Here is a 22,359-nt window from a genome sequence, read left to right as displayed (position 1 = left end):
TTCAGTACAGTCAATGGATGACAGCGCTTTGATTGGTGGGTAGCTACAGCCATCCACCTATCAGCATGCTGTCTGGCTGGAAGGCAGGTAGAGCCTCCCCTTGCCCATCTGTTTGTGTGACCACCTCCTTTATTTTCTAAATGGTGATTTTTAGTTGCATACCAAACATTCATTTATAGTGGGCCCCCAAAAGATAATAGTTAACCAGAAAGTACAAAAAATATGGATCTATAAATTAGGCAATGGGACCATACCTTCCGATTTCAGCAGGACAGCCCCACTTTTCAGATCCTGCCTAGTCGTCCCACACGAGACGTATAGTATCCCCAAGTGGGGTGCAGGTTTTTATTGTATGGACTTGTCAATGTACTGTCCTAGTTCAGCTACAGTTATAACCCAACGCGTTTCATTGCAAATGACTTCTTCAGGGAATAGAATTATTGCCCCTATATGGGTGTCCTGCATGTGTTCAGTACATCAGCAATAGTACTGTATGCAGTATGTGTGAGTATAGCAGCATCACCAAGTACTATCTCCAGACTTGCTATAGCCTGCCCCTACCAGGCAGTCCTGCATTTGTGGGGTATTACACCCTTGATCTGTCTATTGTTTATTAATATAAAGCTTGCAACACTTTACACACATGTAATAATATGTACCATATTCACTGACTGGTATCTTATTTGTAGTATTTCATTATTTTTTTTCTCAATAAAAAAAAGTCTCCACTTGGAGCTCAGAACAAAACGAGACTACGTCGGCATTTTTCAGCCAGGTGTAACTCGAAAGGTCCGTGACATCCGCATCACATCTGTAATTCCTTTATTAATATTGAATGAGATTGACTTTATTAAAAAACAAAATATTGCATCCCGAGAACTGATATTTTAATTAGAGAGACGATGAAGTGATCACGTTCCATTTAAGCACTTGTCACATCACTGGTTTTAATAATTTCATCATATCAGCTTGGATAAACTGCAGACATTGGGCTGATATTTTCTCTCTACCAATTAAATAACTTTGTTCGGGGTAAGTTAAATAGAATTAAAATGAGCGGACCCGTTTGGAATATCAATAAGTTGTTTTTTTTTTTGTTCAACTTACCAGACATAAATTTTAGATGTTCTGTCAATAAAGACTTCAAACAAGTTTTTGTACATAATAATTCTGTTAATTTTGCATTCGATTATTTTGAAGGAAACAGCTCTTGTCGGAGGTCGCAGGAAAAGTGCCTGGTACTTAAAGCTGCCTAGTACTTAAAAGAAAAAATATTTTCCTACTAGTTATCAGCCGGTCATAATGACAGAACATCAATGCCAGCGCTGGCGGTTGTGTGCGTCTGAACGGCCCAACAGTAAAGTTACTCCACTGGGCACCTTGTAGTGGCTGAACACCTGAATTCCCCCCATAGAGTTGAGGAGCATATGAGTACTGTGCTTGGCAAAGGAGTGCGTTACAGAGCAGGGTGACGGATCTCAATTACTTTTGTTACTTATTAGGCCCTTAGGTCTGGCATCCACCTGTCCTGACTTAAATGTGTCCGTTCCAATTTGTGTGCTCTACGCAACCATCCCTCCTGTTCGATTATATTATACATAACATGCATTGCAATTAAAAGGGGGGGATAGAGCTTTTCTAAATTCCTAGGCACGTCCATGGGTTATGGCCTTGCTCCCATTTTTCTTTGTCTGAGTCCCTTTCCCCCATGCATGTTGTTGTAATTTCGGGAATCTTGCTTTGAGTGCGAACGTTACTGAAATCCGATTGCCTTTGTGTTGTCTTTGAAACCAGCAGCAGCAGTGTAATAATTCTTTTATCCACATACACCACTGTGAGGGAATGTAGGCCAGTTCTTAGCTCACTATAATAAGCCATTAGCTTACTATAATATGGCTTTTTTTCTAATATGTGACACTGCTCTAGATCCAGAGTTAAAAAAGACTGAATCCAAATGTATTCCATAATAACTATGACGAGCCCCACTGCAGTGTCCAAATCACAATACGTATAACCCCAATTTACTGTACTGTACATACTGTCAATATATCAAATAAAATGATATTGAAGTACATCTATCACCAGTATTTATTTGCAAGGTAGCCAAAAAATTGACAACATTGGGTGCAGATGTAAGATAAAGGCCAGATGAGCTTACAGTGTAACCTGCCTGGCCAATAAGAGTCAGCACCGGGCTAGTTTGCAATCTACTTGTCGATTCTATCCTGATTTTCCCCCACCTATCCAATACAATTCCACAGCCAATCAGACTCTCTGCCAGCCTCCCAAATCTCAAACGACCCATTAAAGTCCATTTTCTGAGAGCCTAATTCTACCGGCAAACCTAGAACTTCAAACTTCAACTGCAGGCCTTTGAATGAAAGAATGGCAAAAAAAACCCACTATGAAATAGATTTATTTATATTATTTACTGGCAACATTGTATTCAATAGTTAAACATTTTTTTTAAAAACTTACACTTGAGATGTGAACGGTGCTCTGCAATCTTTGGGCCGCCAAATCAAATGGACATTAAATTACAATCATGCCGTGAACCAGCCAAATCCAATTGAATTTCAGACTGGTTGAGAATATTCGAGCACCTGCAATTGTTATGTATTTCATGGTATACAGAAAAATGGGATAGATAAATATATTACCTTTTGGCTCCGCAGTGTGGCCTGCATATCAAAATCTGACGCTGTGAAGGTTATTGAGTAACATCACGTGTAGGTAGCACTGAAAGCTAAATCCAGGCCCATCCTTGTTAGAGAGGCACGGCGGAGTCCCGCCTCAACTATCCCTATATTCAGTGCTGTTAAGTCTGTATGCTGGTACTCCTGCGCATTTTGTATATTTTTATGGGGAGTGACCACGCCTCTCCAGGTTTGGTCATGCTCCCTCATTACTCAGGCCCAGGATTCTCTCGGGGGATATGGTCGCTAGGTCGACACATACATTATGTCGACCACTGAAGGTTGACAATGTTGGAAGTTCGACACAAATATTTGGTCGACAATGGGAAAGTCTACAGTTAAAAGGTCAACATGATTTTTTCACGTTTTTTTCTGAGCCGACATGTGTCAACAGGCGGTATTTCATACCTACCATTGACTGCGGTGTGGTGGGAGAATAAAATAGTGTGCAACTGTGTTGCACAGTGTAGGTCAAAGCTCAATAGGTCAACCGCTATTGGTTGACACACAAATCATGAAAAACTTGTGTCAACCTTTTCCTATATCGACCATTTTCATGTGTTGATCTTTTGACCGTGTCGACGTGTTTTAAACACGTCGACCATTTTTCTGTGTCAACCTACTTCCTGTCGACCAATAGTGGTCCACCTTTTGATTGTCGACCCACACACAGTTTTGGATGGGGAAATGTAAGGAGCAATTATATTCAATGCAAAACACTTCAAATTTGGTATCCAAAATCTCTGGAGAAAGTCACAGCTCTGAAAAGTGCCTCGCGGTAAATTTATCCCGGTGAAAAGAAATTAGTTGTCACGGTTTAGCGCAAATGGCCATGAAAATGCAAGGTCAATAAACAGCTGTGTACGGTTCTCCGCAAATACTTGTTCCCTGTAATTCAGACTTTAGAAAGCACCTCTGCGTTTTCAGGTGGTAGAGTTCACATCAATTTACTGTAATGAAAATACTTGCAGCACGACGGAGTTTAACGGTGAAAGGGAACCGAGATATGAATCAGGCACCTCAGCTGTCAATGTAAGTTTTGTACAGAGAACTCAAAGTTCTATACCAGCGTTCTACAGGCTGCTGCTGCTGCGATGGATGCTCAACATACACGAGATCTGTGTAGAGATGGCCGGGACGGATGAACCATTGTTGAGGCTCAAGTAGATTTTTCGATGCCCTTTTCTTGTTGTTCTTCCAGTGCAGGTGATATTACATTGCAAGCTTGATCTGCAGCAGCTTCATCCTACAAGACGGTAATCAGGTGTCTCAGCGTCTTCAATCACCGCTACTGGCGCAGTCTCTGTGTACAGTTGTTATTTTGCAGCACAGGGGGGGGCGGAGCTAAATGGGTATGGGTCATTGGGCAGACCCAATTTAGGTCAACAAGCACTGAATGTCGACAGTCCTCAGGTCGACACCTGAAATAGGTCGACATGGCTGGAAGGTTGACACAAGCATAATGTCGACAGTCAAAAAGTTGACATGAGTTTTACACATTTTTGTCCCGAATGTCAAAAAAAAAAAGCTGACATGAACACCGTCGCTGTGCTTCGTTCACACCATGCCGTAGTGGATGGTAGGGTGTAAAATACTGCCTGTCGGCACATGTCGGCTAACAAAATATACGTGAAAAACTCAAGTCAACCTTGTGACTGTCGACCTTCCCATTGCTGACATAGTGCTTGTGTCGGCCTTCGGATCCTCTCGACCTTACCCATGTTGACCTATTTCAGGTCCAGCTGCAAAAAAAAAAAAGGATTTTTCCTAAAAAGTTACCGATGGGGAGGGGGAGGATGACGCCTTAAAATGGTAAAACAGTGCAAATATTTATTTGCTATGTTATCATAGGGAGAACATGCAAACTTTACACACATGAGGGACGGGTAGGGATCGTACCCTCGCCACAATCTCACCCATTGTGAAGCAGCAATGCTAACAGCTGTGTCACCATGTTGCCCACAAGGGGCAGACAGGTATCACCCAGAATGCTTTGCACCAGTCACCATGTCTGGGCTGAGCCAATACTGAAGAGAACGCTGCTTTTCCGCCTTTGTTCCGTGTCGACCACAGCTCCACTGTAGCAAACACTATCTGCATTATATGACACTGTAATACGGTCAGGAATAATATGTAGCATATTCCCTTTTGTCTCTGACCTACTTTATTCCTGCGCTATTCCTTTTTATACCAGAGAATAGCTTGTTTTTGTATTGTTTTCAGGCTACAATTATATCCCAACAGCGGCCATTGTTGCAGATCACAAGTCACCATCCAGGAGCCTTTTATTTACGTCCTCAACAAATGTACAATTGTGTATTTGTGCTCTAATGCGGATACAGAAGGGTTTTAAATCTCCCCTTTATTTGTCAGTAAATTGAACTTACAAAGCTGGCATGCCCATGCCGCAGTGGTAAAGGAAATGACTGTGGGACAATAGCGAGCGGAGCTCCAGCCAGTGTCCACATATGTGCGTAGACACAGCCTACAGCATTACGGCGCTGACATCAAGAGGCTTTTGAAACAAAGAAATTCACTTGAAGCTCTGTGTGCTTTCCCGGCTTCGCACCTTAGAACATGTCCCTTTGAAGTCTAATAACAAGGTAAATGACCCAAATGTTAAATAAAATAAATGACTGCAGAGAGATTACCAAAGCTCGCAACGGGGATGGTTTTGGAGAGAGCGTTGCCTTTCAAAGATGTGAGACTCGCAGTATCCGGGAAACTCTTGGGCACCGTTTAGTCGAAATAATGAAAATATCCTTTTATAGTTTCTTCATAAAGAATATTGCAGAGTCTGACCCTCAGGCTGGCGGAACACCGGCGGACTGACGATACCGGCTCCCGATGTTATTACGGGGCTAAACGGATGGATAAAATGAGGCCTTATTAGGCCGCAATTGCGTCATTTTACTTTGTGTAAAACATCAAAAGGAGAAAAGATAAAATAATGAATAAAACAAAGGTTTTTCATATCATGAGAAAAACGAATTTGCGCCTAAATTCACCATGGAACCAGCCATTTTTAGAGCCGTAATTAGAGGGTAGTTGAGACCTACCGTCTAGAGTGCAGGGCCAAACGTTTGCACCATTGCAGCCCGATGGACCTACATTTCACTTTGAGTGTACCTTTAACAGCTCCAAGCACTCAACTTTTTCCCGAACCCGGCAGCCCCACCCTCTCATTGTGACAATGGGATGTCACATGTTCAGGGGCGTGACCAAAACCGGGTGTATTCTCTTCCAGCTTATGCTTTCGCTTATCCAATCACCAAATGCCATTCTGTGCTGTATTTGCATAATTTAAATTTTGGATAATATTTGTTCTACGAGCAGACCACGGATGAGATTGGTAGAACAAAAACAGGGGCTGATGTATCAAGTGGAGGAAAAAGTGGAAAAGTAGACCAATGGAGAAGTTGCCCGAAGCATCCAATCATCATCTACCAATCATTTTATTAACTATACTTGATACATGCTTCTTGAAAGCTCATTGGTTGCTACGGGTAATATCTTCACTCTTCAATGCTTCATATATGATTATGAAACTTTAAAAGAATTTGTAGGAAAGAACATTTCTAGGCTGATGCTGGTTTCCAAATAGACGTAAATGACAAAAAAAAAAATCATATTTCCTCTCATATTTAGGACAATACACGTGGTGAGATGCGTCTGTCTCCACATTGGTGGCACAGGATGATAGGTTTATTAACCTATGATCAAGGATTCTAACAGTGGCGTAACTACATTTTGGGCGCCCCCCCACCGTTAAAGGGAGGGCGCCCAGCCACTCACCCACCCCTCCGCCCGCCGCACCAACCCCCGCTATCTGTGGGTACCTGGGGGAGCGGCAGGCGAGGACCGCAGGCGGCGCAGATGGAGACCGGGGGCGCGGTGGGAGAATAGGAAGAAATCCTATTCAAAAGACCGGGCGGCCGCTGATTGGCTGAGCTCTCAGCCAATCAGCGTCCGTCCGGTCTTTTGAATAAGATTTCTTTATATTCTCCCGCCGCGCCCCCGGTCTCCATCTGCGCCGCCTGCCGCTCCCCCAGGTAGCCGTCAATGCAGGTGGGGGGGACGCTGCGAGGCGGCTGGGGGGATGGACGCTGCGGGGGACAGACGCTGCGGGGGACACAGAGGCGGCAATTACTTACAGCTGAGCCGGGCAGGGGGAGCCGGGAGCTTTCACTGTCAGTACGGAAGAAAAAGAAAAAAGCCCATACAATGAATCGGCAGCCTGTGATTGGCTGAGCGCTCTCTCAGCCAGTCAGCAATTGGCTGAGAGAGCGCTCAGCAGCCAATCACAGGCTGCCCATTCATTGTATGGGCTTTTTTTTTCTTCAGTACAGACAGCTCCCGGCTCCCCCTGCCCGGCTCAGCTGTAAGTAATTGCCGCCTCTGTGTCCCCCGCAGCTTCCGTCCCCCGCAGCGTCCGTCCCCCCAGCCGCCTCAATGCCCCCCTGCTCCCTTCACATTTCAGCTAACGTAACTATAGCACTGCAGCCCCCGGCGCCCGCACATGCATAGCGCCCCCCAGCGGTCGCGGGGGCTGTGGTGCTATAGTTACGCCCCTGGATTCTAACCCTGCTGAAACGTGGCGTGCAAATTGAGCCCATATGGGTACACGTTTGCACTACTTTTGGTCATATATAATGAAACATACAAAATAACAACTAAAAATACTCAACATTTTTGAGTTGACCATTGCAATGTCAACCTTTTGACCCTGTTGACTTATTGGGTGACATTTAATGAGATGCGCTTTTTTTTCCGCCTAAAATGTCTGAAATCGCACTTTTCTCGAATTCGCATATTTAATGAGATGCGAAAAACTGCAAAAACTGCACATTTTGCCACGAAGTCGCACATTCTAAAAGTGAGATTTTTAGTTGCGCCGGAACTCGCATCCACATGTTTTCCCATTATATAGTATAAAAATCGCATATTTAATGATATACGAAAACAGGAAAATGTTACTAAAATTCACCACACATGAAGACCAAGTTCTGGCATGTGAATTTGCATGGTCCTGTCTTAAAAATGTATAAAAGTTATTTTTTTTCTTTAAAATGGCGTCAGGTCCTGAGCATAACTGGTTCATTGACTTGGTTTCAAAATATGAGGGACCCCCAGATTTTTTGTTCCCTGTATTTTTGGAACCAGGTCCAGCTCAATGAGCCCGGGGCTGGTTCTGTTAAGGAGGGATGACTTCACGCCATTTTTTTATACAAATTTGCACATTTCCTCAAATTCGCACATTATTATGACTAAATATCGCACATTTTAATGACTAAAAATCGCACATTATCCCACCATATAGCACTTTTTTAGCCATAATACGCACCTCATTAAATATGCGAATTTGCAGCAAAAATTGCGATTTTAACAAGTGCGATAATGGGCGAATTTGAAAATGACTAAAAGTGCATTCTATTAAATGTCACCCATTATGCCTGTTGACCTCACCCCACTGTCATGACGAAGTCACCATGCCGGCGATCGGAATAAAAATGCTGGGGCGAGTTAGGGCTAGGCTTTAAGGGGGGTGGTGCTATTGGTGGTTAGGGGGGTGCTAGGCTTGGGCACTGAAAAGAGATGAGCTAGGGAGAGATCATACAAGTATACTTTCCCAACCCTGATTGTATCTTCATTATCGAGATGACGTACGTATTCTCGCACACTCTTCCTGTTATCCATTGACTTTTGTAACCTACTGACCTAATGTTTGTCGACCATGTTAACTTAATGCCTGTCTATCTAGAACTTTAGATCTTTTACACCACACATGACATAATATCATCATCATCATCAATGTTAATGTTAAAGGCCCCTGATTGGCCAGCCAATAGAACAGCAACACCTGATATGTTTGTGTTTATAAACATTCAGTTCTGCAAACCTGTATTCTGTATTTGTTGGAGACTCCCTGACACAATCAGATCCTACACTAGCCTGTCCCATCCGTCTTCTGTATCTCACCGGACAGATAGGAGGATTTGCCGGCGGTTACTGCCGTATGTTTGCCGCACCTCCGCTTGGCAGCTGGATTATTCTAACAGCAGAGTTTAAAGTCAGGCAAACAGATCTTGTATTAGTTAAAAGCACACACTAAGGTACGACGTCCATCCAGGCTGATATTTTAATAACCTTTTCCTTCAGGGAAGACTGGATTAAGGTGTCAGGTGTTACGCCGCTACATTTCCAACCATTGTCTTCCGTGCGCGCAGTCGAGAGCAAGTCGCTGACAAGAAGTGTGTTAACTTGAAGCTCTGATGCAAAGAGGTTAATTGTAAGGTTAATTAACAGATTGCAATCACAGAGAACCGAGGTTCCTCAAACATTTGCTAAGTTTAGGCAAATTAATTATTTGGTCTGATCGTCAAGGCGTCTCGAGGAACATTTTCTGTAGACTAAATGCAGGGGTAACCCTGGAACACCTTGATTTATAAAAATTAAATTCTATGAAATTACTTTGTACTTAGATGAATAGAGAATAAGCCTGATTAATGATTGGGGAACTTATAAGGTAGAAAGGGGAGGGAAGAGCGAAGTTTGGATTGTCCATAGGAACCTTTCATAGTATTTACAGAGAATACAGGCCTTCTATGACTTTAAACGTTAAAGTCATCCTAAATGGGTGTACACACGGTGCAATTGCCTTGCTATTCATTCCCAATTCCATCAAGATCACATCACACGGCAAATACATTAGATTTGGACTTTGGGATCAAATCTAAGTTTGATTTATGTAAAATTTCGATTCGATTTCAATTCGATTTTGCTCATATAAGCAAAATCGAATAGAAAAATAGACCACATTGATCCGTGTGTATGGGGCATAAGACAGTTTGACTTTGCCAATGGCGTATTAACTTTCAATGGTGCAATCCAAGGGCAAACCAACCAATTAAAAAATGAGCTGGGAATAGCCACAAAGGAAATTGTACAAAGAAATAAAACACAATATTAATTGGCAGTTGGTGCGTCGACTTCAATGATAGTCCTTTACCTATTGATTTTATTTATGGTCATTTTCCTATATACAGTTATGGTGTTTTGCAGAAATATGTCTTACATAGATCAAATATAGGTGAAGGTCATAGAAAGTAGCAAATACATTTGATTGGTGTTTGCAAAAGTGCTTTGTACTGTACATAGGTGACCAGTGGGGCGTTCAGAGGCTAACGCAGTAACTCTCAAACTTACATGAATCACCCTAGACCAGTGGTTCTCAAACTCATGATTCTACACAGGTCATGTTTTCCAGGTCAACTGGTAGTGGCATAACTAGACATTTTGTACTAATTATAATTTTTACTTACCGCTCATTGCCACGGGTTTCATTCTCATTGCCAGGGGATTCATGGTCATTGCCAGGGGATTCATGCTCGTTGTCTGTGTTTTCATGCTTGTTTCCAGGGGTGTCATACTTGTTGCCAGTAATTTCATACTTGTTGCCAGGAGTTTCATACTTGTTGCCAGTGGTTTTATGCTCATTGCCAGGGTTTCCATACATGTTGCCAGTGGTTTCATACTCATTGTCAGTGGTTTCATGCTTGCTGCCAGTGGTTTCATACTCGTTTCCATGGGTTTCATGCTTGTTGCCAGGTGTTTCATACTTGTTGCTAGGGGTTTCATACTCATTGCCAGGGGATTTTTACTCCTTTCCAGGAGTTTAATTCTCATTAACATGGGTTTCATGCTCTTTGCCAGGGGTTAAATGCTTGTTCCCTAGGGTTTCATGCTCATTGCCAGGGGTTTCATGCTTGTTGCCAGGGGTTTCATACTCGTTGCCAGGGGTTTCATTGCTGTTGCCAGTGGTTCCATGGTCATTGCCAGGGTATCATGCTTTTTGCCAGGGGTTTCATAATCGTTGCCATGGGTTTCATTGCTGTTGCCAGGTGTTTTATGATTGTTGCCAGGTGTTTTATGCTCATTGCCAGGGGATTTATACTCGTTTCCTGGGGTTTAATTCTCTTTACCAAGGGTTTCATGCTATTTGCCAGGGGTTTAATGCCCATTCCCTAAGGTTTTATGCTTGTTGCCAGGGGTTTTAAGCTTCTTGCCAGAGGTTTTATGCTTGTTGCCAGGGGTTTCATGAAGATATTCCAGTGAATGTAAATGAACCTGATTCTAAAATAGAAAATAACTTATTATACTTTACATTAAAGGTTTTTTAAGCTCACTGAAATATAAGTACTGTAAGGTTTATACTGTGGATCTGCCCAAAACTTCATTATTAAGTCTTGAAATGTTTTAAATAACTGCAAGCGCATTTATTTTCCGTCAGAGATTGTGCTTTGGGACGGCTGCCATTTTTGTTCCCCGCCTGTCTGTTGTGTCAGCGTTTATTAAATGTCTCAGTGCTTTGATGCAATTTTCAGTCCATCAGTAGTCAGATGCTGCGATTCTGATTCAATACAGTAGCTTGCTGGCTTTCATTTTTTCTCCTACTGTAGCATTTATTGTTGGGAAAATAAAATAGAGAGATCTGAACTGGAATTGCTTGGTAATTTGATTCTGGTTTAAGAGACGCCGGTATCACATAGGTATCTTTTTATTTCTGCTTTTGAGGAGTTTTTTTTTTTTTGATTGATACATTTTATATACTGTGGAGAAAAAAAGAATAATATACAACAAGTATTATTTTCTTAGTTGAATTTTATTTCTATACTGTATATATTTCACAATGTGATAATAAAGGTGAGCTTTTTATTTTTGTACCTGATGATAAAGTCTATATACAGGTGAAACGCGACGGGATTTTTCAATTTTCCATTTCAGTGCTAAGGAAAAAGTAATAGTCAATTATCTTATCTCAGCATTACGTGTTCTCGAAAGATGCTCAAACATTATTTCCCTGAAATCCTCTTGCACTGTTCCATCCATGTATTGATACAACGAACGACTCCAACTCAGACTGGTAAAAATAACAAAAGGATACTAGAAATATGGAGTTTAGCGAGATAATATCAAAGCTTGGCCAAGGATAAAGTGGAGAGAGCTACTGTATAGTAACAAGCAATCAGTAGATTTATTACACTCAGTGAAGTGATAAACTGTTTTTTATCACCAGCCAATCAGCTCCTACCTGTCATTTTTCACACCAAGCCTGGAACTTCACAGTTAGGAGCTGATTGGCCGGTGATAAAAACCAGACGTTTTATCACTTCACTGAGCTTAATAAATCCACCCCTCAGTTCCTAACTGCCATATTACAGGCCGTTGGGCAGATGCACTAAGCCTTGGCGAGTGATAAAGTAGCCGCCAATTACCTCCTAACTGCCATGTTACAGGCTGTTTGAAAAATGTCAGGAAGAAGCTGATTGGTTGGTTATTAAGCTCAGAGAAGTGATAATGCAGCTGGAATATTACCACTGTCAAACCGCCCCTAACTGACATTTGTCAAAGCCAGTCTCTGACTTGACGGTTAGGAGCTGGCCAGTGATAGAGTAGCAGCCACTTTATCACTTCCCCCAAGCTTAATACATATGACTACTTCTTTATCGCTCTTCAACCTTTGATACATATTCCCCTGTATTTGAAAAACGAAAGGGGCTGGTACTTAGTGCCCGATTCATTAGTGATTGGTCCCCAGCATATTCGCTTGGCTGGGTGGCGTTAAGCAGCGAACGACTGCGGCTTAGCGAGTTGTGTTGAATCACCCCCTTAATCTCTCTTCACTGTACTGTATCTCTCCTCAAGCTTTGATAAATATCACCGTTAGTTAGTAGAGGCTGCAGGAAGGCGCAGCACAGAATGAAAGTCACGCAATGGTGGAAACTCCCCCACAATGACGCATGTAATACCATTGGCATACACATTGGAATTTGCAGAGATCTATAATAAAAGCAAGTGATTTATGCTCTCAGAAGCTCTCCAGCGCCTTTATAGTCAGGTAATATTACATTAGATCAGAGATTTATGTATCTAACTATAATCCCTTAACAATAAGCATTTAAAGAGCACAGGATGCTCAAGGCTTAAGTGACTTTACTCTAAATAATGGAAAAAAGTGGAGCGAGGTTTAAGTCAGCATAAATATCGAATCAAAAGAATCCTTCAGGGTTTTCTCTTTATACATTTTCTGAAATTAGTTACACTCGGTAAACACTTAATAATATTACCATAGCGAATAAAAAGAATCGGTTTTCTACATGTGTAAGCAAAGCTGAGATAACCCAAAAAGGAAACTGAGATGCTTCAAACCTTTGTTGTATCGATGGATCATAATGTGCAATGCAAGATATCTGACCAGGGGCTGCCGACGGACAGATGGAAGAGAGGCAGGAGGTTATAGCAAGACAGAACCCAGACATAAGAATTGGTTAACATTCATCTAATCATATATTTATTATCTGTTCAAATATGATATGTAATGTGAGGAAGAAGCTACTTGTATAAGAAGGGAGGAAGTGGAGATAATTGGAAAAAGTTATTATTAGTAAGGGGGAAATTCAGAAATTAGTCCATTTAGACTGTGCTGGGGGTGGGGGGGGATACATAGTTTATATAGAAGGGTCTAGGTAGTAATTAGGGTGATAGGTAGTATTTAGGGAGGATATGAGATTGGGGTAGGTAGTATGAAGGGAGGGGATTAGAATAGGTGCTAGGTAGTATGTAGGGTGAGGATGAGAATGGGTGCTAGGTAGTATGTAGGAGGGGATGAGAATGGGGGATAGGTAGTATGTAGGAAGGGGATGAGAATGGGGGGTAGTTAGTATGTAGGAAGGGGATGAGAATGGGGGGTAGGTAGTATGTAGGAAGGGGATGAGAATGGGGGATAGGTAGTATGTAGGAAGGGGATGAGAATGGGGGGTAGTTAGTATGTAGGGAGGGGATGAGAATAGGAGGTAGGTAGTATGTAGGAGGGGATGAGAATGGGGGTAGGTAGTATGTAGGAAGGAGATGAGAATGGGTGCTAGGTAGTATGTAGGAGGGGATGAGAATGGGAGGTAGGTAGTATGTAGGAAGGGGATGAGAATGGGGGATAGGTAGTATGTAGGAAGGGGATGAGAATGGGGGGTAGTTAGTATGTAGGGAGGGGATGAGAATGGGAGGTAGGTAGTATGTAGGAGGGGATGAGAATGGGGGTAGGTAGTATGTAGGAAGGAGATGAGAATGGGGACAGGTAGTATGTAGGAAGGGGATTAGAATGGGGGATAGGTAGTATGTAGGAGGGGATGAGAATGAGGTATAGGTAGTATGTAGGAAGGGGATGAGAATGGGTGCTAGGTAGTATGTAGGAGGGGATGAGAATGGGTGCTAGGTAGTATGTAGGAGGGGATGAGAATGGGGGATAGGTAGTATGTAGGAAGGGGATGAGAATGGGGGGTAGTTAGTATGTAGGAAGGGGATGAGAATGGGGGGTAGGTAGTATGTAGGAAGGGGATGAGAATGGGGGATAGGTAGTATGTAGGAAGGGGATGAGAATGGGGGGTAGTTAGTATGTAGGGAGGGGATGAGAATGGGAGGTAGGTAGTATGTAGGAGGGGATGAGAATGGGGGTAGGTAGTATGTAGGAAGGAGATGAGAATGGGTGCTAGGTAGTATGTAGGAGGGGGTGAGAATGGGAGGTAGGTAGTATGTAGGAAGGGGATGAGAATGGGGGATAGGTAGTATGTAGGAAGGGGATGAGAATGGGGGGTAGTTAGTATGTAGGGAGGGGATGAGAATGGGAGGTAGGTAGTATGTAGGAGGGGATGAGAATGGGGGTAGGTAGTATGTAGGAAGGAGATGAGAATGGGGACAGGTAGTATGTAGGGTGGGGATGACAATGAGAGATAGGTAGTATGTAGGAAGGGGATGAGAATGGGGGTAGGTAGTATGTAGGAAGGGGATTAGAATGGGGGATAGGTAGTATGTAGGAGGGGATGAGAATGAGGTATAGGTAGTATGTAGGAAGGGGATGAGAATGGGTGCTAGGTAGTATGTAGGAGGGGATGAGAATGGGGGATAGGTAGTATGTAGGAGGGGATGAGAATGGGGGATAGGTAGTATGTAGGGAGGGGATGAGAATAGGGGGTAGGTAGTATGTAGGGAGGGGATGAGAATGGGGGATAGGTAGTATGTAGGAAGAGGATGAGAATGGGGACAGGTAGTATGTAGGAGGGGATGAGAATGGGGGATAGGTAGTATGTAGGAAGGGGGTGAGAATGGGTGCTAGGTAGTATGTAGGAGGGGATGAGAATGGGGGATAGGTAGTATGTAGGAGGGGATGAGAATGGGGGATAGGTAGTATGTAGGGAGGGGATGAGAATAGGGGGTAGGTAGTATGTAGGGAGGGGATGAGAATAGGACATGTAGTATGTAGGGAGGGGATGAGAATGGGGGGTAGGTAGTATGTAGGAGGGGATGAGATTGGGGATAGGTAGTATGTAGGGAGGGGATGAGAATGGGACAGGTAGTATATAGGGAGGGGATGCGTTTGGGGGCTGTGTAGTATGTAGGAGGGGATGAGAATGGGGCTATGTAGCATGTAGGGAAGGGATGAGAATGGGGGATAGGTTGTATGTAGGGAGGGGATGAGAATGTGGCTATGTAGTATGTAGGGAGAGAATGGGGGCTATGTAGTATGTAGGAGGGGATGAGATTGGGGGGATAAGTAGTATGTAGGGAGGGGATGAGAATGGGGGATAGGTAGTATGTAGGAAGGGGATGAGAATGGGGGGTAGTTAGTATGTAGGGAGGGGATGAGAATGGGAGGTAGGTAGTATGTAGGAGGGGATGAGAATGTGGGTAGGTAGTATGTAGGAAGGAGATGAGAATGGGTGCTAGGTAGTATGTAGGAGGGGATGAGAATGGGAGGTAGGTAGTATGTAGGAAGGGGATGAGAATGAGGTATAGGTAGTATGTAGGAAGGGGATGAGAATGGGTGCTAGGTAGTATGTAGGAGGGGATGAGAATTGGTGCTAGGTAGTATGTAGGAGGGGATGAGAATGGGGGATAGGTAGTATGTAGGAAGGGGATGAGAATGGGGGGTAGTTAGTATGTAGGAAGGGGATGAGAATGGGGGGTAGGTAGTATGTAGGAAGGGGATGAGAATGGGGGATAGGTAGTATGTAGGAAGGGGATGAGAATGGGGGGTAGTTAGTATGTAGGGAGGGGATGAGAATGGGAGGTAGGTAGTATGTAGGAGGGGATGAGAATGGGGGTAGGTAGTATGTAGGAAGGAGATGAGAATGGGTGCTAGGTAGTATGTAGGAGGGGATGAGAATGGGAGGTAGGTAGTATGTAGGAAGGGGATGAGAATGGGGGATAGGTAGTATGTAGGAAGGGGATGAGAATGGGGGGTAGTTAGTATGTAGGGAGGGGATGAGAATGGGAGGTAGGTAGTATGTAGGAGGGGATGAGAATGGGGGTAGGTAGTATGTAGGAAGGAGATGAGAATGGGGACAGGTAGTATGTAGGGTGAGGATGACAATGAGAGATAGGTAGTATGTAGGAAGGGGATGAGAATGGGGGTAGGTAGTATGTAGGAAGGGGATTAGAATGGGGGATAGGTAGTATGTAGGAGGGGATGAGAATGAGGTATAGGTAGTATGTAGGAAGGGGATGAGAATGGGTGCTAGGTAGTATGTAGGAGGGGATGAGAATGGGGGATAGGTAGTATGTAGGAGGGGATGAGAATGGGGGATAGGTAGTATGTAGGGAGGGGATGAGAATAGGGGGTAGGTAGTATGTAGGGAGGGGATGAGAATGGGGGATAGGTAGTATGTAGGAAGAGGATGAGAATGGGGACAGGTAGTATGTAGGAGGGGATGAGAATGGGGGATAGGTAGTATGTAGGAAGGGAGTGAGAATGGGTGCTAGGTAGTATGTAGGAGGGGATGAGAATGGGGGATAGGTAGTATGTAGGAGGGGATGAGAATGGGGGATAGGTAGTATGTAGGGAGGGGATGAGAATAGGGGGTAGGTAGTATGTAGGGAGGGGATGAGAATAGGACAGGTAGTATGTAGGGAGGGGATGAGATTGGGGATAGGTAGTATGTAGGGAGGGGATGAGAATGGGACAGGTAGTATATAGGGAGGGGATGCGTTTGGGGGCTGTGTAGTATTTAGGAGGGGATGAGAATGGGGCTATGTAGCATGTAGGGAAGGGATGAGAATGGGGGATAGGTTGTATGTAGGGAGGGGATGAGAATGTGGCTATGTAGTATGTAGGGAGAGAATGAGAATGGGGGCTATGTAGTATGTAGGAGGGGATGAGATTGGGGGGATAAGTAGTATGTAGGGAGGGGATGAGAATGGGAAATAGGTAGTATGTAGGGAGAGGACGAGAATAGGGGATAGGTAGCATGTAGGGAGTGTATGAGAAGGGGGGATGGGATTTGTAAAGTTAGGGGCTGATGTGGACACACACAGCTTAGTAACCATTACGGTACTTATGTATTATCTGGGCTCCCATGTTAAATGCACCCCGTTTTTTCATACCCCTACTATCCAACTACGCATGGAGTTGATTTTATATAGTGTGGCGAGCCACCATGCCCGAAGCGTGGCGAGCCTCGCGGTCTCATAAGAAAAACGGGAGCCCAGATATTACATAAGTACCACCATTACTTTACATCTAATGAACATTGTGTCACTTTATAGTGAATTACAGGTATTGTAAAGAGTTGATGGAGTTAAAAAAAAAGATGTGTAACTCCCCCTACTATTAAAATATGAGCCTTTAGTTTCATCAAAATAGCAATTTTTTCCAAGTCAGTGAATGGTTTAATGTTACTTTAACAGCGTTTTCATTGCTTAACGCTATGTTAGTCTTCAATTGTTTTCTAAATGGATGAGGATCGTGTCTGTCTGCCCCCAGAGACACATTTTCAAATATAAATATTTAACATGATTTTGAAGGGGTCAGATGCTGCCTCCGAATCAACCACTACAATGTGTTTGTACGGAAAACGAAGTGTCTGATTATATAAATAGCGGGCATTGGATTCATGTACATTAGATTTGATTTAACGATTCCCTCTTAAGACATGTCGCATTGTGCTTCATTTATTGCATGAAAAATAGGTTGCTCGCTATCGACTGCTTTACGTTTGGCTAAATGCACTATGGCCCTTATTCAGATCTGATCGCAGTACAAATTTGTTCTCAAAATGGGCAAAACCATTTGCACTGCAGGTGGGGCAGATGTAACATGTGCAGAGAGAGTTAGATTTGGGTGAGATATTTTATTTCTGTGCAGGGTAAATACTGGCTGCATTATTTTTACACTGCAATTTAGATTTCAGTTTCAACACAGCCCACCCACATTTAACTCTCTCTGCACCTGTTACATCTGCCCCACCTGCAGTGCACATGGTTTGCCCATTTTGAGACCAAATTTGTGGCCTATATCTTTGTGGCCTATATCTTTTTCCCAGGAGTTCAATGGAAATCATTCGACAATATTGTTTGTAAATGATATCCTCTAGTGTGTATGGGGATGTAGGCACGTAACTCTGGGGGCAGAGGGTAGAAACTTAACCAACATCTTCCAGATAACCCGACAATGGGGACATCAACGTAGACCCAATAGGTATATGAAGTTGAAGTAACGAGCCACATGCAGATATTATTGGCCTTCCTGGAGGGTCCTCCAGCGACTTGCGTACTTTAGGCAAGGTGTAAAATATCGGACATCTAGGATGTTCCACCTGTAATAACTTGAACACAGTATTGTCAATCCATCCCATGCTCAAGACATGGGAAAGGGCCACATTGATCTGTTGTTTGATCATATTCATCGGATTGGATGAAATGGGGCGGTAAGTATCTGCATCGCTCAACTGTCTCCTGACCTCACGGTCATAGTCAGAAAAGTTCTGCAGAACTGGAGAAATCCATCATGAACAATTGGCGCATTCTTAGTACTGATCCAGTGTTCAATAAGGTGACCAAGGCTTCCCCACTGATTGCTGCCCGGGGATAACATTTAAAGGGGATGCAGTCGTATTGTCGACAGCACTTAGGTCTACAGTCATTAGCTCGACACCGTTGGGTCGACAGGTGGCAAGATCGAAATGGTTCTAGGTCGACATGGGTGAAGGTCGACAGGTGTCAAGGTCGACATGGGGCAAGGTTGACATGGGTTTAGGTCGACACAGCGTTAGGTCGACACAGTTTAGTTCGGAAGGTCGACATGTTTATTTTTTTACTGTTTTTGGAGCCGACATGTGCCGATAGGCGGTATTTCATGCCCTACCATCCACTAGGGCATGGTGGGAGAATGAAATAGTGTCCCGAGCGCAGCGAGGCACCATGCCTGAATCATGGCAAGCGTAGAGAGCGATGCGAGGGGCTGCGGTTGACTTGCAACTGTGTCCATGTGGACTGTTTCGACACTCGGGTAAAATAAAAACAGTAGAAAAAAGCCATGTTGACCTAACGCTGTGTCGACCTAAACCCATGTCGACCTTCACCCATGACGACCTAGACACCTGTCAACCTTGCCACCTGTTGACCCAATGGTGTCGACCTAATGACTGTCGACTTAAGTGCTGTCGACAATACGATCCACACCCAATTTAAAGGACATGCTGTTGAGACCGGATGTCACACCAAGCCCCATGACAGACAAAAGATGGCTTGTGGCTAAACCAGGGTGCTTCAGATGTCCAAGTTGCACCACGTGTTGTGGCCTTATTAGTGGCCCTTCATTTCATCATCCCCACACGGGCCAAAAGACTGTCATCCAGCATCATTTGACATGTACATTAGATCACGTGGTGTACTTCTTGCGTTGCCCAAGTGGTCTGTTTTATGTTGGTAAAACCATCCGCACCTTTTGCGAGACAATGAACCAGCATCGGTCCTCTATTCAACTTGCTTATGTACATCAGTCTACTGATAAACCAGTTGCGGCACATTGTTTGAAATGTCATCGCTAAGCTATATGATAATTGACTGGTTTTTAGCCAAAAATTATAATAAATGGAAGGATATGTGCAGATCTGAAACACCCATATTTATGAAGGTATATTGTTAAATACTAATGATCTGTGTTTTACTTGCATATTGTAGGTGTGTCCAGGAGGGTATTGGCAGGATATAAGGTTTACATGGCAGCTGGGGGGCTATGCACTTTAGAAGGCGATAGTGGGGGCCTTGAGAAAGGTCTGGAGGTAGACCAAAATGTTGGCCCATGGCCCACTGTCATGCACTTCAAATTGAATTGGTGAGATGGATTAAAGGCTGTTTGTTTGGATTGTCAGTGTCCGGTTGATGCTTTGCAAGGTTGAGGAGACTCTATTGGAGTGAAGGAGCGTGTTCCACTGAAGGGGTGTAGCACAGGCAACATCTTGAACTCGAGCGTGAGAAGCAGTGATCAGGGTAGAGAAGAAGCAATGGTCATCGGTCAACTGTGAAGGGTGGGAGGGAGTATGAAGAGAGATGAGGTTGGAGATGTATGGAGATGGCCTTGTATGTGAGGGTGAGGTGTTTGCCACACCGCTCAAAGCCCGCTGCCAGCCAGTTGCACACTGTCGGCGCCGCTGAGGAAGGAGCAAGGACTGAGTGAAATAGTGCCGCTTCACCTCAGCTCCTGGCATCAACTTGGCGGACATACTGGCAGTGGCTATGTAGTGGGGAAATCAAAGACTCCGCTGAATCATGCAGTGTTACGATTTCAGTACCAGCAGCGTGCATGATTCCGGAGGAGAGTGTGGGGGCCCCTAATGTGTGGCGGCCCCAGGACGACCTCTCTCTTCACCCCTCCTTGCATCCGGCTCTAAGGGTATTACTTGAAGAGTGGATTTGGGAGCCGCTGGTTTAAGCCATTGTTTCATCAGGAATATAAAACACTCATTTATTTGCTGGAAGTTTAAATTGACCCAACTAACACTGCAAACAAAAGTTCTGCAACTGATCCCCGGGGATTCGCTCTATTTTAAAGTGTCTGTGCAACAAGACCTTAGCGATAGGGAGACATTGGGGGCATGAGTGCACAATGTGCATTATACTGGATATAGTTGAGCTACATTTGGTGTGAACTGCGCTGTTACCAGGAATGGCCGCACTGCGTCACGGGTGTCACTTCTGTTTCTCAGGGATGAGAAGTTGCTGTGAATATAAGTTGACTTGAAACGAAGGTGTGAATCCCTGAGTCCATTAGGAGCTGCCTGTGTTATCCATTATGTCTAAATGTGTCAGAGTCTAAAAATATATGTCCCTTCCATGCAGAGTTCCGCTCTTTGTGTTATGGGCGTAGTTTTTGTCTTTGAAACTTTAGATACCTCACAACAGGGATATATCGGTACGCAGCTCAGCACCATAAGGTTTGGTGGCTCTGCAGATCTTGTATGGCTGGAATTTGAGCCTCTTGGCTTACCCTAGTTTACCCAATTTGCCTGTGGATGTCTGACAATCCCTATGTATGTAATTAATGAGTAACAGTTCTTATTTGTGCTGTAGAGATGCAAACAGCAAAAGTAATAACAGTAACAAAATACGCAAAATAAATATGAATGAGGTTTGTGCTCTGTGCCAGACTTATGGTCAGGAATTGCATGCAGGGAAACAGGCACTGGTGGGATGGGTTTGATACTTCCCTGTTGTCTTAATAATGTAATAGTGGTCTCATGGGAAAAGTACGGTTGTAGTGCCCCTTACACATTATGCCCACTGTTGTGCCCCATACACATTATTCCTAATGTTGTAGTGCCCCATACACATTATGATCAATGTTGTAGTGCCGCATGCACATTATGCCTACTGTTGTAGTGCCCCATACTTATTATGCCCACTGTTGTAGTGCCCAATACACATTATGCCTAATGTTGTAAGGGCCCATACACATTTTGATCAATGTTATATTGCCCCTTACACATTATGATCAATGTTGTAGTGCCCCTTACACCTTATGCCCACAGTTGTAGTGCTCCTTACACTATACCCACAATTGTAGATCTCCTTACACATTAGGCCCACTGTTGTAGTGCCCCTTACACATCATTCTCAATGTTGTAGTTCCCCATGAACATTATGCTCACTGCTGTTGTGCCCCATACACATTAGGATCAATGTTGTAGTGCCCCTTACACATGCCCACTGCTGTAGTGCACTTTACACATTATGCCATCTGTTGTAGTTCTCCATGCACATTATGCTCAATGTTGTAGTGCCCTTTGAACATTATGCCCACTGTTGTAATGTAATGAGACTCGCAGCTCAGACACGGGTGTTGCCACCACTGAACTGTGTCCAGCCCCGCAGCCCATGAGCATATTGTGAGGAACGCAAAATAAACCACCGCTTCCAACAGCCGGTGCTGCCCAGCAATGTTTATTTGTAGTTTAATCCGTGGTGGTGGCACATAGTAAATAATCAAACACTCGCCTCAACCCCCCAACATGGATCTCGATTGATTACACATGGGCGGAAATGCAATAGAATGAGAGATTCAGAAAGTGAGAGATTTGGTAAGAAATCTCCAGTTTTTTTAAAGCGGCAATCATTTACACTTACAAATTCAAACTTCTCTTTTGCAGTATAAATGATTGGCGCTTTAAAAAAACTGGAGATTTCTTACCAAATCTCTCACTTTCTGAATCTCTCATCCTATTACATTTCACCCATGATTCCTGAATGAGTTACTACATTTCTGTTTAATACACCTCCCTCCCATAAAGAAAAGGCAACTGATATTTTCCACACAGGCTCGCTGGATTTCGGCAGA

The 22,359-nt window shown here is 43.8% G+C and overlaps 1 protein-coding gene across 14 annotated transcripts in view; it reads left to right on the top strand.

Moving 5' to 3' along the window:
* Nucleotides 1-22,359, top strand: part of DAB1 (DAB adaptor protein 1) — a 587,491-nt gene that overhangs the window by 129,968 nt on the left and 435,164 nt on the right. The window lies entirely within an intron of this gene.

Source organism: Crinia signifera, chromosome 8, assembly GCF_055691185.1.
Source record: "Crinia signifera chromosome 8, ASM5569118v1, whole genome shotgun sequence".
Lineage (NCBI taxonomy): Eukaryota > Metazoa > Chordata > Amphibia > Anura > Myobatrachidae > Crinia > Crinia signifera.
Note: the sequence above shows the minus strand (reverse complement) of the source record. Positions and strands in the feature narration are given on the sequence as shown.